We start from the raw sequence: 16,133 nt of genomic DNA on the forward strand, positions 1-16,133 counted from the left end.
TCAATGTGATGCCGGCAGCCCACCGAGTTCGCCATGCTCGTTACCATGACTGCAGGCGTGCAGCCCGTGCTAACTGCGCTGCTGAGTGGATGCACGCCTCAGCGGGGGGAGGCCAATATCGTGAGAGGCCAGCACGAGTTGAAGCTAGCTTGCTCTACTTAAATTCAGCCTGCACCTCTTAAATGGGAGGGGCATTGTGGCTGGAGCAGGCGCTGGAAGAGATTCTGACCGAGGGAAAGAGTGAGGGATGGCACAACAGGGGAGAGAGCGGGTTCCAAGGTTCTCTGACGCTGCACCAGAGGCCTTGGTAGAAGAGATGAAAAGGAAGAGAGATAACAACAACAACTTGCATTTATATCGCACCTTGAATATGGTAAAACACTCATCCACTGGGGACCAGGAGGCCCTCCAGACAAATGCTAAGAAGGCAGTGGGACCAGATAGCCATGGCGGTCAATGCCAGCAGTCCAGCCCCGAGGACCTGGATACAGTGCCGCAAAAAGTTCAATGAACTCACACGAGTGGTCAAGGTCAGTGAAAGTATCTTCAAATGCCATCACCCACCAACAGCTCCACTAGCCTCAGACACTGCTCAATCCACCACAGCCCCCACCACTCACCGACCAACCATTTCTATCAATCAGTATTCATGCCTCACATTCGCAGCTGCAACTCACCCTCACACGCTTGGCACTGCTGTACGCCTCACAACCCACATCTCAGAGCTTGCACACGCTGCCAGCTATTCAACTGCGACAGGCACATCACCCGAGTGGACTTGCATGACAAACACTGGCACCCTTCGCTCTCTCTTGCAGGAGTGATACTTAGCAAAAATTATCTGCAAGACGGATACGTGTCAAGGAGAATCTTTTAAATACGGCAAACTGTGGCTTACTGTACAATGTATTCTGATTTTCTTTGTGTGTATCATAGAGTAATTAATTAATGAACTGGTCTAATCTGGTTCTGTAACTGCCAGAGAGCTCACTCATTTAAATCTCAGCAGTATGAATAAGGGAGGCTAGAGTGCAGCTTGGAACAGAGTGTAAAGCTGCGAGTTGGGTGAGTGAGTGAGTGTAGGTAGGTAGGTAGGTGTTCCTTTCTTTTTCTATCTTTGTCAACTTCCAGGAGAGCAACAGCTAAAAAGCTGCACAAGAGGGGACAGAGAACCAGCGGGAGTTCGGCTTTGCAACAACCCCCAGCCGCATCTGGAGGAAAATAAAAATGGAAGGTAGTGCAGGAGTCCCCTGGGTCCATCTCCCTCTCTGACAGGTTTTCCATTTTGGATACTGCTGGGGGGAGATGGTTTCTCAGGGGAATGCAGCAAGAGCCAAGTCCGTGGCACTACGAGCGGCTCAGCTGTACAGGAGGGGAGGACAAAGAGTGGGAGAGCAATAGTGATAGGGGATTCTATCGTAAGGGGAACAGATCGACGTTTCTGTGGCCGCAGACGTGACTCCAGGATGGTATGTTGCCTCCCTGGTGCCAGGGTCATGGATGTCACTGAACAGCTGCAGGGCATTCTGAAGGGGGAGAGGTCGTGGTTCACATTGGGACCAACGACATAGGTAGGAAGAGGGATGAGGTCCTGCAACAAGAATTTAGGGAGCTAGGTAGCAGATTAAAAAGCAGGATCTCAAAGGTTGTAATCTCTGGATTACTCCCGGTGCCACGTGCTAGTGAGTATAGGAATAGGAGGATAGAGCAGTTGAATGCATGGGTAAAGAGTTGGTGTAGGAGGGAGGGCTTTAGCTTCCTGGATCACAGGGTCTGCTTCTGGGGAAGGTGGGACCTGTACAAGTCAGACGGGTTGCACCTCAACCGGAGCAGGACCAACATCCTTGCGGGGAGGTTTGCTTGTACTGTTGGGGTGGGGTTTAAACTAACTTGGCAGGGGGATGGGATATAGAGTGGAGCTATAGTAGGGAGTGATGCACAGCCAAATATAGAGGAAAAAACAAGTCAGCCTGGAAGGCAGAGCAAATATGTAATGGCACAAGGGAGTATGGCAAGGCTGGATGGCATTTATTTTAATGCAAGGAGTCTTGTGAGTAAGGCAGATGAATTGAAGGTTTTGATGAACACATGGGAGTATGATATTGTTGCTATCACAGAGACATGGTTGAGGGAGGGGCAGGACTGGCAGCTCAATATTCCGGGGTATAGAATCTTCAGGCAAGACAGAGAGGGGTGTAAAAGAGGTGGGGGTGTCACAATATTAATCAAGGAGTCAATTACTGCTGCAAGGATGGATGATATCTTAGCAGGTTCCTCTAATGAGGCCATATGGGTAGAACTTAAAAACAAAAAGGGGGCAAGCACTTAGCTGGGAGTGTACTATAGGCCCCCAAAGAGTCAGGGGGAGAAAGAGGAACAGATATATAGGCAAATTTCAGAAGTGTAGATATAAGGTAATAATAGTAGGGGATTTCAACTTCCCCAATATTAACTGGGATAGTCAGAGTGTGAAAGGCTTAGAGAGTGCAGAATTCTTAAAGTGCATCCAGGAGAGCTTTTTGAGCCAGCATGTAGAAAGTCCTACAAGAGAGGGGGCGGTACTGGACCTAATTCTAGGGAATGTGGCCGGCCAAGTGGTAGAAGTGTCAGTAGGAGAGCATTTTGGTGACAGTGACCATAAATCGGTGAGATTTAAGGTAGTCATGGAAAAGGACAAAGATGGACTGGAAATAAAGGTTCTAAATTGGGGGAAGGCCGATTTTAATATGATAAGGCTGGATCTGGCCAAAGGGGACTGGGATCAGCTACTTGTAGGAAAATCCACATCGGAGCAATGGGAGTCTTTCAGAAAGGAAATTGAGAGAGTACAACGCCAACATGTTCCTGTAAAGGTCAAGGGTGGGACCAACAAGCCCAGGAAACCCCGGATGTCAAGGGATATACAAGAATGGATTAGGAAAAAAAGGGCAGCTTTTGGCAGATACAAAGGACTAAAAACAGTGGAAGCCCTAGAGGAGTATAGAAAGTGTTGGGGGGTACTTAAAAAAGAAATTAGGAGAGCGAAGAGGGGGCATGAAAAAACACTGGCGGGCAAAATAAAGGAAAATCCCAAGGTGTTTATAAGTATATTCAGGGAAAGAGGATAACCAGGGAAAGAGTAGGGTTCATTAGGGACCAAAGTGGCAATCTGTGTGTAGAGCTGAAAGATGTAGGTGAGGTTTTAAATGAATATTTTCATCTGTGTTCACTGTGGAGAAGGACGATGTAGGCATCGAAATCAGGCAGGGGGATTGTGATATACTTGAACAAATTAGAATTGAGGGGGAGGAGGTACTAGCAGTTTTAGCGGGCTTAAAAGTGGATAAATCCCCAGGCCCAGAGGAGATGTATCCCAGGCTGCTGTGTGAGGAAAGGGAGGAGATTGCAGGGGCTCTGACACAAATTTTCAGAACCTCTCTGGCCACAGGGGAGCTGCCTGAGGACTGGAGAACAGCTAACGTAGTACCATTGTTCAAGAAGGGCAGTAGGGATAAACCAGGGAATTACAGGCCAGTGAGCCTAACGTCAGTGGTAGGGAAATTATTGGAAAAAATTCTGAGAGACAGAATTAGTCTCCACTTGGAGAGTCAAGGATAGTCAGAATGGCTTTGTCAGGGGGAGATCATGTCTGGCCAATTTGATTGAATTTTTCGAGGGGGTGACTAGGTGTGTGGACGAGGGTAGTGCAGTTGATGTAGTCTACATGGACTTCAGTAAGGGTTTTGACAAAGTCCCGCATGGGAGACTGGTCAAGAAGGTAAGAGCCCATGGGATCCAGGGCAATTTGGCACATTGGATCCAAAATTGGCTTAGTGGCAGGAGGCAGAGGGTGATGGTTGAAGGTTGTTTTTGTGACTGGAAGCCTGTGTCCAGTGGTGTACCGCAGGGATCGGTGCTGGGTCCTTTGCTGTTTGTAGTGTACATTAATGATTTAGATATGAATGTAGGAGGTATGATCAGTAAGTTCACAGATGACACGAAAATTGGTGGAATGGTAAATAGCGAGGAGGGAAGCCTCAGGCTACAGGATGATGTGGATGGGTTGGTTAGATGGGCAGAACAGTGGCAAACGGGATTAAACCCTGAAACGTGTGAGGTGATGCATTTTGGAAGGACTGACAAGGCAAGGGAATACCCAATGAATGGTAGGACCCTAGGAAGGACAGAGGATCAGAGGGACCTTGGTGTGCATGTACATAGATCCCTGAAGGCAGCAGGACAGGTAGATAAGGTGGTTAAAAAGGCATATGGGATACTTGACTTCATTAGCCGAGGCATAGAATATAAGAGCAGGGAGGTGATGATGGAGCTGTACACAACGCTGGTTAGGCCACAGCTGGAACACTGTGTGCAGTTCTGGCCGCCACACTATAGGAAGGATGTGATTGCATTGGAGAGGGTGCAGAGAAGATTCACCAGGTTGTTACCTGGGCTGGAGCGCTTCAGCTAAAATTATGAGAGGCATAGATAGGGTAGATAGAAAGGAACTTTTCCCCTTAGTAGAGGGGTCAATAACCAGGGGGCATAGTTTCAAGGTAAGGGGCAGGAGGTTTAGAGGGGATTTGAGGAAATACTTTTTCACCCAGAGGGTGGTTGGAATCTGGAACTCACTGCCTGAAAGGGTGGTAGAGGCAGGAATCCTCACAACATTCAAGAAGCATTTAGATGAGCACTTGAAACGCCATAGCATACAAGGCTACGGACCAAGTGCTGGAAAATGGGATTAGAATAGACAGGGCTTGATGGCCGGCGCGGGCACGATGAGCCGAAGGGCCTCTTTCTGTGCTGTATGACTATGACTCTATTAAGAAGACTTGCTCATTGGGATAACAACTTAGAATTGGTGGGCCTCCTGCAGAAGGAAAAGAAATAAGTTTGAGTGAAGGGTCGGAGGTCGCTCCTCCCCCTCAAGATGGGGACTGTAAGAATATAGGCTGCAGAGGGCCTTTAGAGAGATGAGGCTTGAAGGGGATAAATGACCAAAGTTTGGCCGGATTCACTTTTCTGCAGAGATGAACTGTTTTTAGGTCTTCAAATCAACTGGTGGCAGGTGGAGGTTATCTGATTTGTACAAGAATGTTGTTATTTCAGGCTAAGGGAGGAAGGACCAGTTTGAGAGATGAAGCCGTCTGCACCATTATGATAACTCTTATCACTCCCAGGTGCAGTCAGGCGTACTGACTGACTATCAGATACAATTCCCTCTTGACTATTTTTCAGTATTAACGCTCTGCTAGACCATAGATTAATATTAAGATTGCCAGTTTATAGTTTTGTTAAGTTCGTATAGTTTTATTAATTTGGTCTTATTTCTCCTCTGTTAGAATTAGGGGAAAGCCTGTTAAAAACCAGATTCTGACTGGAACCCGTTGTCAGCGAGGTCACCATCCTCCACCTGCTTCACGACGACGTGATCCTGACCAATGGATCCAAAACAGACCCATGGTCTACAGGGCAGCAGTGATACCCACCCTGGTGTATGCCCCAGAGACATGGACAACATCCCCAGCATCGAAGCTTTGACCACGTTCGATCAGCTCCGATGGACGGGTCACATTGTCCGCATGCCCGATACGAGACTCCCAAAACAAGCGCTCTACTCGGAGCTCCGGCACGGCAAGAGAGCCCCAGGTGGGCAGAGGAAACGCTTCAAGGACACCCTCAAAGCTTCCTTGAAAAAGTGTAACATCCCCCACCGACACCTGGGAATCCCTGGCCCAAGACCGCACAAAGTGGAGGAGAAGCATCCGGGAAGGCACCGAACACCTCGAGTCTCTTCACCGGGAGCAGGCGGAAGCCAAGCGCAAGGAGCGCCTGTCAACCCAAGCACCCCACCCACCCGCCCCTTCAACTACTGTCTGTCCCACCTGTGACAGAGACTGTAGGTCCCACATTGGACTCATCAGTCACCTGCGAACTCATTCTTAGTGTGGAAGCAAGTCATCCTCGGTTCCGAGGGACTGCCTAAGAAGAAGGGTTGCGTCATCACCTTGGAAACAGAACAAGGTTGTAGGGTCAAGGAGGCCTTGGTTGTGTGCAAACCAGCTACAAGCTGAAGGTAGGAGGCAAGGGGGGCCGTACCTTGCAGGTTCCATAGCAAAACATGGACCCAAGTGAGAAGCGACCTCCATGAGGTAGCAGAGCACCTCAAAAAGATTGGGTTTGGACACCCGGTCCCAGCTCTATCATTTAGTCTTGAATCAGTGATAAACCGAGGTAGAGCCTCTCAAAAGCATTATTATGTACATATACAACAGAACAATCAGGAAATTGAGGGGAAGACACAGGAATTGGGGAAAAAACAAATGATGGGAAGTCATTTATAATGCAGGAGAAACCCCCGGGGTCTGTCTATTGTCAAATGCTTTCATTTTACAGGCAACCAGATGGAGAGTCAGAGAGTGAGAGTGAGAGAGAGTGAGGTAGCGCGAGAGAGAGAGAGATAGAGAGAGCGACAGAGAGAGCGAGAGAGCGACAGAGAGAGCGCGAGAGAGCGAGAGAGTGCCAGAGATTGCCAGAGAGAGCGAGACAGTGCCAGAGAGAGCGAGAGAGCACCAGAGAGAGCGAGAGAGCGAGAACCACCGGGGTTGTTGAAGGAGTAGGTGGTGGGGGTACCGTTGGCTGGTGTTCTTCCGGGGGTGATGAAAGAATAGTGGGTGGAGTGGGCGGGTAATAGTTGTTGTGGTTGTTGTCGTTGTTGTAGTCGTTGTCGTTGTTGCTGTTGTTACCGGCTGGGGCGAGGTCTTTTATGGACACAGTGTCCTCCCGTCCATCGGCGTGCCGGACATACGCATATTGTGGGTTGGCGTGGAGCAGGTGCACTGGCTCCACGAGAGGGTCCGTCTTGTGGCCCCTCACATGCTTCCACAAAAGTACCGGACCTGGGGTGGAGAGCCATGACGGTATGGATACGCCTGAGGTGGATTTCCGGGGAAACACAAACATTAGCTCATGAGGCGTGGCATTAGTGGCGGTACACAATAGTGACCGTATTGAGTGGAGCACATCTGGGAGGACTTCCTGCCAGCGGGAGATAGGGAGGCCCTTGGTCCTTAGAGTTAGGGTGACTGCCCTCCATACTGTCCCGTTCTCTCGCTCCACCTGACCGTTACCCCGGAGGTTGTAGCTGGTGGTACGGCTCGTGGCAATCCCCTTGGACAGCATGTACTGGCGTAGCTCTTCACTCATGAAGGACGCCCCCCTATCCGTGTGGATATAGCTTGGAATACCGAACAGGCAGAACAGGCTGTTGAGGCATTTAATGACCATGGCGCTGGTCATGTCTGGGCAGGGGAAGGCGAATGGGAAACGGGAGTATTCGTCCACAATGTTCAGGAAGTAAACATTGCGGTCGACGGACGGGAGGGGGCCCTTGAAATCTAAGCTAAGCCGCTCGAAGGGCCGTGTAGCTTTGATTAGGTGGGCTCTATCAGGGCGGTAGAACCGAGGCTTGCACTCAGCGCAAGTGCGGCAGTTCCTGGTCAGGGACCGAACTTCCTCAATCGAGTAGGGTAAGTTGCGGAACTTTATGAAGTGGAACAGCCGTGTGACCCCTGGGTGGCAGAGGTCGTTGTGGAGGGTCTGTAGCCGATCCCCGGTGGCGTTGGCACACATCCCTCATGAGAGGGCGTCGGGGGATTCGTTAAGGGCCCCCGGCCGGTATATGATGTCGTACTCGAAGGTGGAGAGCTCGATCCGCCACCTAAGAATCTTATCATTTTTAATCTTCCCCCTCTGTTTATTATTGAACATAAACGTTAGCGACCGCTGGTCGGTAAGCAGGGTGAAGCGTTTGCCGGCTAGGTAGTGCCGCCAGTGGCGCACTGCCTCCACGATGGCTTGGGCCTCCTTTTCCACGGAGGAGTGTCTGATCTCGGGCCCCTGGAGGGTCCTCGAGAAGAAAGCTACGGGCCGCCCCGCCTGGTTGAGGGTGGCCGCTAAGGCAAAGTCAGACGCATCACTTTCCACTTGAAAGGGAGTGTTCTCGTCCACTGCCTGTAGCGTGGCCCGCTCAATATCCTGCTTAATGCTTTTGAAGGCAACATGGGCCTCAGCAGAGAGCGGGAAAGAGGATGCTTTCAAGAGGGGGTGGGCTTTATCGGAGTAGTTGGGGACCCATTGGGCATAATACGAGAATAACCCCAGGCACCTTTTCAGGGCTTTGGGAGTGTTGGGCAGGGGCAGCTCCCGTAGGGGGCGCAATCGGTCGGGGTCTGGTCCGATTTCCCCATTCTCCACCACGCTGCCTAGTATGCAGAGGCGCGTGGTGTTGAAAACGCACTTGTCCTCGTTGTAGGTGAGGTTGAGTTTTTGTGCGGTTTTCAGAAACCTCGCGAGGTTTGAGTCATGGTCCTGTTGGTTGTGGCCGCAGATGCTGACGTTGTCGAGATAGGGGAAGGTTGCCTGCAAGTGGTGGTCATCGACCATGCGGTCCATCTCCCTCTGAAAAACCGAGACCCCATTCGTCACCCCAAAGGGGACTCTGAGGAACTGGTAGAGGCGTCCGTTTGCCTCGAAGGCGGTGTACGAACGGTCCTCTGGTCTGATAGGGAGCTGGTGGTATGCTGACTTGAGGTCAATGGTGGAGAACACCCGGTATTGGGCGATTTGGTTCACCATCTCGGATATGCGGGGTAGCGGGTAGGCGTCTAGTTGGGTATAGATGTTGACTGTTTGACTATAGTCAATCACCATCCACTTCTTCTCACTACCCCTCACCACCACCACTTGGGCGCGCCACGGGCTGTTGCTGCGTTCAATAATGCGCTCCCTCAGGAGCCTGTCTACCTCGGTCGTGATAAACCACCTATCCTCCCAGCTGTACCTCCTGCTTTTGGTCGCTATTGGCCGGCAGTTAGGGGTAAGGTTCGCGAATAGCGAAGGCGGCTTTACCTTCAGGGTAGCCAGACCGCACACTGTGAGGGGCGGCTGGGTCCCACCGAAATTGAGCGTGATGCTTTGGTGGTGGCACTGAAAATCCAGGCCCAAGATCACGCTCACACATAAATCCTTCATAATTAACTGTTTAAAATTATTATATACAGTGCCTTTAACGGACAATCGTACCGCGCAGTAACCCGCAATAGTCGATATCTGGGTTTTGTTGGCCATAGAGATCGTGCCCTGAGTAGGGACTGTAGTTAGAGAGAGTCGTTGTACCAGATCAGGGTGAATGAAACTCTCCGTGCTCCCGCTGTCAATTAAACATTTAACCTTGCACCCGTTTACCTCGATGTCCACCATCGAATTGGATAGTGGGTGCGGTCTGGACTGGTCCACTGTGATCGACGCCACTGTAGGGCCCTGATCGGGACAAGATGGTGGGCCACACGAGGCCGGGTGAGATGGCGTCCACGATGTCTGCTCGCGAGATGGCGGACCCCACGAGGTCGGACAAGATGGCGTCCAAGATGGCCGCTCCCACGGCGCGCACGCGGCCGTGGCGGTTTTGCCTGCGGGGTTCCCTCTGCACACCTTCCCAAAGTGCCCCTTCTTACCGCACTTAAAGCAGGTGGTGCCTTTCGCCGGGCACAGGTTCCTGGTGTGCTTCGGCTGCCTGCTGAAGTAGCATTTGGGGCCTCGATGCATCGCGGCGGTCGTAGGGCTTCTGGGGGGAGAGCAGGGCCCCGACGGTGTTGGGCTACCGGGCGGGGAAGCAGAGGCGGCGTGGGCCGCGCAGCCTGACGAGTAGGAGTCAGAGTTCTTCTGAGCCACATCCAGCGATCGCGCTGTGTCCACAGCCTGTATCAGATCTAGGCCCGTTTTCTCTAGCAGTCTCTGCCGGATGCAATTAGAGCTAAGGCCTGCGATAAACGCATCCCGAATAAGCTCGTCTGTGTATACCGTGGCTTTCACGTCTTTGCATTTGCAGTCTTTGCCAAGCACTTTTAGGGTGACTAGAAAGTCCTCTAGCGACTCTCCGGGTTGCTGTGTGCAGGTAGCAAGCAGGTGCCTGGCGTACACCTCATAGGTAGGCCGCTGATGGCGGGCCTTTAGAATGTTGCAGGCATCCAGGTAGGTGGCGGCGTCTTGGATGAGTGGAAAAACCCGGTGGCTTACCCGATTCCGCAGGATCCCGAGTTTCACATCTCCGGTGGCTTTAGAGGCTGTGACGGCTTCGGAGTTGGCCATAAAGAATTCCAAGCACTGGAACCAGTGTCCAAACCGTGCCGATGCATCCGAAGCATGCGGGTCCAAATCCAAGCGTTCTGGTTTCAAAAGTTGATCCATCGTTAAAGTTTGCTAATAAAATTGATGCGCCTCAATGACTTCAAGACTCAAAGTTAACTGAATAAAACAAGGCTTTTATTAGCAAAGAAAAGATGCCTGTGGCTTCACCTAGCATGCTGCTGCTCTGCTGCAAGACAAGCCTGGGCTTGTCTTAAGTAGGGCCAGGTATGGGCGGAGCCGACACACAAAGGGGGCGGTCCACTATACACAATACAAGGTAAAGCACCGGAGCAGGCAATACAATATATGTAGTTAACTACAGAGTCTGATGAATGACATATTTCATCACAAACCGAAGGTTGAGATCTCGTCTGGACTTGCTCAGACCAAATGTGCGAAGAAATGTTGAGGACAAACAATTCCAGCACATCAATGAGAAGCCGACAAGGAGCTTCAATGTAGGACAACCAGTCTTGGCCCGTGATGATCGAACAGAGAAATGGCAACCCGGAATGATATGCACAAGGCAGGGGTCATTAATGTACACAGTGGATGTCGGGGAGAACATTGTGAGACGCCACGTCGATCAGATCTTAGCGTCACAGGAACGTGTCAACCCCATGTCTCGAGTACCTGGGGATGAACCTGACATACCGGTAGCATCTACCTCAGAACCAGTAGCAGTGGAACCCGATGAACTACCCGATGAGGTTCCTAGAGAGCAAATAATAAAAATGACAACAGAGAAGGTCATAGACTTAGGTAGCAGTGGGGAAATTAAAAACCAGAGCGTGTCAGGAAGGGGCAGAAAGTATGGAGTAAAAGGTAAAGTAATAAAAAGGGCAAAAGCAGGAACTAAGTGTCACAAAACATATTTGAAAGTTCTCTATCTGAATGCACGTAGCATTCGTAACAAAATAGATGAGTTAATGGCACAAATAACTACATATGGGTATGATCTTGTGGCCATTACAGAAACATGGCTGCAGGGTGACAATTCCTGGGAATTAAACATACCAGGTTATTTAACGATCAGGAAGGACAGGCAGGAAGGAAGGGGCGGTGGGGTGGCTATGTTAACAAAGGAAGGAATCACTGTAATACAGAGAAATGATATTGGGTCAAAAGATCAGGATAATGAAACAGTTTGGGTGGAGGTAAGGAATAATAAGGGGAAAAAAACACTAGTGGGCATAATCTATAGGCCTCCGAACAGTTGCAACTCTGTTGGACGGAGTATCAATCAGGAAATAGTTGAGGCTTGTAATAAGGGAGCATCTATAATTATGGGGAATTTTAACTATCATATTAATTGAACAAATCAAATTGGGCCGGGCTGCCTTGAGGATGAGTTCATTGAGTGTATTAGGGATGGGTTTCTTGAGCAGTATGTAACTGAACCGACCAGGGGGCAAGCAACCTTAGATCTGGTCCAGTGTAACGAGACAGGATTAATTAAAAATGTCCTAGTAAAGGATCCCCTTGGAATGAGTGACCATAACATGGTTGAATTCCATATTCAATTAGAGGGTGAGAAGGTTGGATCTCAAATAAGCGTGCAAAGCTTGAATAAAGGAGACTATGAAGGTATGAGAGCGGAATTGAGTAGAGTGGATTGGGAAATTAGATTAAAGGGTAAGACGATACATGATCAATGGTGTACATTTAAGGAGTTATTTTACAACTTCTAAAAAATATATATTCCACTGAGAAGAAAAGGGTGTAAAAGAAAAGACAGCCATCCGTGGCTAAGTAAAGAAATTAAGGATAGTATTCGACTAAAAGCAAGGGCATATAAGGTAGCCAAATCTAGTGGGAGGATAGAGGATTGGGAAAACTTTAAAAGACAGCAAAAAATAACAAAAAGATTGATTAAGAAAGGGAAGATAGATTATGAAAGTAAATTAGCAAAAAATATAAAAACAGATAATAAGAGTTTTTATAGTTATATAAAAAGTAAAAGGGTGGCTAAAGTAAATGTTGGTCCCTTAGAGGATGAGACTGGGAAATTAATGGTGGGAAATATGGAGATGGCAAAAACACTGAATGAATATTTTGTATCAGTCTTTACAGTAGAAGACACTAAGAATATCCCAACACTGGACAAACAGGGGGCTATAGGGGGGGAGGAGCTAAACACGATCAAAATCACTAAGGAAGTGGTACTCGGTAAAATAATGGGACTCCAGGCAGATAAATCACCTGGACCTGATGGTTTACATCCTAGGGTCTTGAGGGAAGTGACGGTAGGGATTGTGGATGCATTGGTAATAATTTTCCAAAACTCCCTGGACTCAGCTAAGGTCCCGGCAGATTGGAAAACTGCTAATGTAACGCCCTTATTTAAAAAGGGCAGTAGACAGAAGGCTGCAAACTATAGACCGGTTAGCCTAACATCTGTGGTAGGTAAAATATTGGAGTCCATTATTAAGGAGACAGTAACAGGACATTTGGATAATCATAATTTAATAGGACAAAGTCAGCATGGTTTTATGAAGGGGAAGTCATGTTTGACAAATTTGCTGGAGTTCTTTGAGGAAGTAACATATAGGGTGGATAAAGGGGAACCAGTGGTCGTAGTGTATTTAGACTTCCAAAAGGCATTTGACAAGGTGCCACACAAAAGATTATTGCTTAAGATAAAAAATCACGGGATTGGGGGTAATATTCTGGCATGGATAGAGGATTGGCTATCTAACAGAAGGCAGAGAGTTGGGATAAATGGTTCATTCTCAGACTGGCAATCAGTAAATAGTGGTGTTCCGCAGGGGTCAGTGCTGGGTCCCCAACTCTTTACAATCTATATTAACGGTTTGGAGGAGGGGACCGAGTGTAACATATCAAAGTTTGCAGATGATACTAAGATGGGAGGGAAAGTAGTGAGTGAGGAGGACATAAAAAACCTGCAAGGGGACATCGACAGGCTAAGTATGTGGGCAGAGATTTGGCAGATGGAATACAATACTGGAAAGTGTGAGGTTATGCACTTTGGCAGGAAAAATCGTAGAGCAATTTATTATCTTAATGGCAAGAAACTGGAAAGTCCTGAAGTACAAAGGGATCTGGGGGTCCTGGTGCACGAAACTCAAAAGGTTAGTATGCAGGTGCAGCAAGTGATTAAGAAGGCCAATGGAATGTTGGCTTTCATTGCTAGGGGGATAGAATATAAAAATAGGGAGGTATTGCTTCAGTTGTACAAGGTATTGGTGAGACCGCACCTGGAATACTGCATACAGTTTTGGTGTCCATACTTAAGAAAAGACATACTTGCTCTCGAGTCAGTACAAAGAAGGTTCACTCGGTTAATCCCGGGGATGAGGGGATGGACATATGAGGAGAGGTTGAGTAGATTGGGACTCTACTCATTGGAGTTCAGAAGAATGAGAGGCGATCTTATTGAAACATATAAGATTGTGAAGGGGTTGGATCGGGTGGATGCGGGGAGGATGTTTCCGATGGTGTACCTGCCCTAGGAGTGTTCTGTAGGGGCCTTCCTTTACTGTGTAGAGGGCGCTTTACTCTGTATCTAACCCGAGATGTACCTGCCCTGGGAGTGTTTGATGGGACAGTGTAGAGGGAGCATTACTCTGTATCTAACGACGTGCTGTACCTGCCCTGGGAGTGTTTGATGGGACAGTGTAGAGGGAGCTTTACTCTGTCTCTAACCCGTGCTGTACCTGCCCTGGGAGTGTTTGATGGGACAGTGTAGAGGGAGCTTTACTCTGTATCTTACCCGTGCTGTACCTGCCCTGGGAGTGTTTATGGGACTGTGTAGAGGGATCTTTACTCTGTATCTAACCCCATTCTGTATTTGGCATTCAGAAGCAAAGTACGGATGGAACTTTCAGCAGCCTGACGACCCGTCCAGATAACATGAGGAAACAGTTGGAGGTGAAAGCCAAGGAGCTGATAGAGGATTTTAAAAAGGAGCTGAGAGGTAGCACGGAGCAGATCAAGATGGTGACCAAGGAACTGCGTAACAAATTGAAGAGGGAGACCGACATATTTTGCGATTCTTACAAAAATAAGTTCTGGAAAAACGTTGGAAAGTGCACCCTTATTGGTGTTCTGGGTGTTGTGGGGTCAGCAGGTGCTGTGGCGGTGGGGGCAGCTGCTTTGGCAGGGGGTACAGGTGTTGCGGCGGGGGCGGCAGGTGCTGCGGCAGGTGGTACAGGTGCTGCGGCAGTGGGGGTAGGTGCTGCGGCGGGGGGGACAAGTGTTGTGACGATGGGGGCAGGGGCTGCGACGGTGGTGACACGTGTTGTGACAGTTGGTGTTATTGCGACGGCGGGTGCTGTTGTGCTGAAGTCCGCCATTTCCAGTAACTCGATGAAGTCCAAAAAAACAGAATAACTGAGTCGAGATTCAGGAGGCCGTGTGCACCGCGGATAGGAGAGCTGACCCTCCACTCTCTCGATCGCTAGCGCGTTCGCTCCCTGTGCCTTTATACCACCTGGCCTTTGTTATTTGGAATATAAAATAATAACAGCCTCTTGCAGCGAGTGGTTGTTGGTGGAGAATCGAGGTGGGAACTTTGGGCATGTTAGAACTTTCCTTCCCCGGCGCTTCTTCTGTCAATTGCAGAATCTATCAAAATAAATTCCATTGTAAAATTAAAGCCTGTTTTCTCCGCCCGTGTCGTTCGTTTCATGTGCTCAAGTGTTAGCATTGCCTCACTCTCACCCCTTGCTGGAGACTTGAATCCCATCTTCACAGCCAATGGCCTCCCGCCAGAAGTACCGGACCAGAACGGAAGGTCAACAGGAAGTGAGGTCCTAGAGATAGGAAGAGAGGTAGTCAGAAACAGGAAGTGAGGGCCCACAGACTGGAAGTGAGGTACCCAGAGACAGGAAGTGAGGTCCCCCAGACTGGAAGTTAGGCCCAAGACAGGAAGTGAGGTCCCCCAGACTGGAAGTGAGGTACCCAGAGACAGGAAGTGAGGTCCCCCAGACTGGAAGTTAGGCCCAAGACAGGAAGTGAGGTCCCCTAGACTGGAAGTGAGGTACCCAGAGACAGGAAGTGAGGACACCCAGACTGGAAGTGAGGTACCCAGAGAGAGGAAGTGAGGCTCTCCAGGCAGGAAGTGAGACCCACTGACAGGAAGTGAGGCCCTCAGCCTGAGAACCTTACTTTCCGTCCGTTGAAGAAAAATCTGTCACTTTTGTGCCTCAAAATTAATTGATTTAACGCCAGCCAATCACAGCAGGGTCTGGCTTGACCCTTGACCAGTCAGGTCCAGAACAAGCGGGCGAGGAGAAAGCCGACACACTCTGACCCAGTGAAGGTGAAGAAGACACTCAGATGGTCCACACACCCACCGTCTGCTCCGCAATCCTTCTCCAACCGGAGATGGAGCAACGGAAGCAAGTTCCCGTTCCCCAAAAGATCACCTAAGCAAGAAGTGGTTGAGGCTGCCGCACCAGTGGCAGATTCTCAGCCCAGGGCCCCCAGTTATGAGGATTTCATTAGATATGTAGCTAAGCAGATGAAGGAGCTTGAACCATCTCAAGGAAATTTCAAAGAGGATCTCAGGCAGACCTCAGCATGACGGGGCCGCGCCCAGCCCGAGTACTTGTGTCCACTCAGGTACGATGATTGGGGAAGACCGTGTGTAGACATTGTGATTGAGGACGAGAGAAGGTACTATTTGGCAGATACTGGAGTGTCAAGCAGGGTAGTCCACTCTCCCTCCCCGATGTCGTCTCCCTGGTCAAGAGGAGCCCTCTATGTTTTAGAAGGTTTCAGGGGTAACTCAGTGGCTGGGCTGGTGTCGAATCCTTTCATCTTCATGGTTGGACCCCTCCAAACAAAGTGGATTCGTATACCAATGAAATGGGATCCGCCAGGAATGGGAGTGCTGGGCTCTGACTGGATGTTGGCTCACAATATGACAGTGGATAATAACTGTTTGTGGGGCGGAGTGGACTGGGGTGAGGAAGTAATCGTTAAACTGCCTTCGGGTC

General features: G+C 49.5%; 1 long non-coding RNA gene across 1 annotated transcript in view; it reads left to right on the plus strand.

Annotated features, from left to right (window-relative positions):
- The window catches only part of LOC147094570 (uncharacterized), a 66,734-nt gene extending 51,946 nt beyond the window's left edge, over positions 1–14,788 (plus strand). Inside the window, exon 2 of the long non-coding RNA XR_015074748.1 lies at positions 13,993–14,788. This is a non-coding gene — a long non-coding RNA (uncharacterized LOC147094570). The remainder of the gene's footprint in view (positions 1–13,992) is intronic.
- The last annotated feature ends 1,345 nt before the right edge of the window (positions 14,789–16,133 follow it).

The sequence above is a fragment of the Somniosus microcephalus genome, unplaced genomic scaffold, assembly GCF_052327205.1.
Source record: "Somniosus microcephalus isolate GS21.2 unplaced genomic scaffold, FLI_Smic_1.0 unresolved_chr1, whole genome shotgun sequence".
Taxonomy (NCBI): Eukaryota; Metazoa; Chordata; class Chondrichthyes; order Squaliformes; family Somniosidae; genus Somniosus; species Somniosus microcephalus.